General features: G+C 41.1%; 1 pseudogene; it reads right to left on the reverse strand.

Moving 5' to 3' along the window:
• Positions 1–266: 266 nt before the first annotated feature.
• Positions 267–744, reverse strand: LOC149996978 (guanine nucleotide-binding protein G(I)/G(S)/G(O) subunit gamma-5 pseudogene; annotated as a pseudogene).
• Positions 745–1,138: the final 394 nt, after the last annotated feature.

Raw genomic sequence — 1,138 nt, forward strand, 5'->3', positions numbered from 1 at the left:
ACCAGCAATGTATAAGGGCTCCAATTTCTTCTCATCCACATCAACACTTGTTATTGTCTTTTTTACTTTAGCCACCCTAGTAGGTGTGAAGTGGTACCTTAGGGTTTTGATTTGCACTTCCCTGATGACTAATAATGTTGCATACCTTTTCAGGTGCTTATTGGCCATTTGTATATATTCTTTGAAAAATGTCTCCTCAAATACTCCATCCATTTTTTAACTGAGTTATCTACTTATCACTGAGTTGTAAGAGTTCTTTATTTTTTTTATACTAAGTATTTATTCATATGCTGCTGCCAGTGTATATAAAATAATCATCCTTGTGAAACAGAAATCCATGAAAATTCAGAGAGGTAGATGTTAAGGATTGACAAAAGAAGTTTGTATGGTGTGGCATGTGTTACAGGGATCAGCTTTTTGTACAGGCTCCAAATTTAGCTCTCTTTGAATATTCACTGGTTCATGAGAAGTGGTTTAGAACACCTTCAAAGATTCATTTCACTACAAAAAGGAACAGACTTTCTGAGGTCTGAAGGGATTGGTACTTGAAGATACTCCAGTCAGCAGAGGGTCATGTTGAGCGTTCTGCAGACAGAATTGTTTCAAATCTGCAGCTGCCTGGGAAACCTTCACGCAGTTGAGCCCGGCCTCCAGCCGGAGCTGGTGAACCACTTTCTTCATAGCGGTGACACTGGAGGAACCAGTCATGGTGCACGCGAAAGCTGGGCCGATTTGTCCGTAGTGGGTCGGTCGGTCGGTCGGTCGGTCGGTCGGCCAGCCGTAGGTCCGCGGGGCAAGACGGCCGAGTTCTTTATTCTTGATGCAATTTATTTGTCAATATATGATTTGCAAATAGTTTCTTCCCTTCTGCAGGATTTATTTTCACTTTCTTTTTCTTTTATTGATTGATTTTAGAGAGCGAGAGGAAGGGAGCAAAGGCGGAGGGAAGAGAGAAACATTGATTTGTTGTTCCACTTATTTATGCATTCATTGGTTGATTCTTGTATGTGCCCTGACCCGAGATGAAACCCACAACCTTAGCATATTGGGATGACACTCTAACCAACTGAGCTGTCTGTCCAGGACTCATCGCTCATCAATTTCTTAAATATAATACCAAAATACAAGTAACAAAACA

Source organism: Furipterus horrens, unplaced genomic scaffold (assembly GCF_987537825.1).
Source record: "Furipterus horrens unplaced genomic scaffold, mFurHor1.1.pri manual_scaffold_11, whole genome shotgun sequence".
In the NCBI taxonomy this organism is placed as follows: domain Eukaryota; kingdom Metazoa; phylum Chordata; class Mammalia; order Chiroptera; family Furipteridae; genus Furipterus; species Furipterus horrens.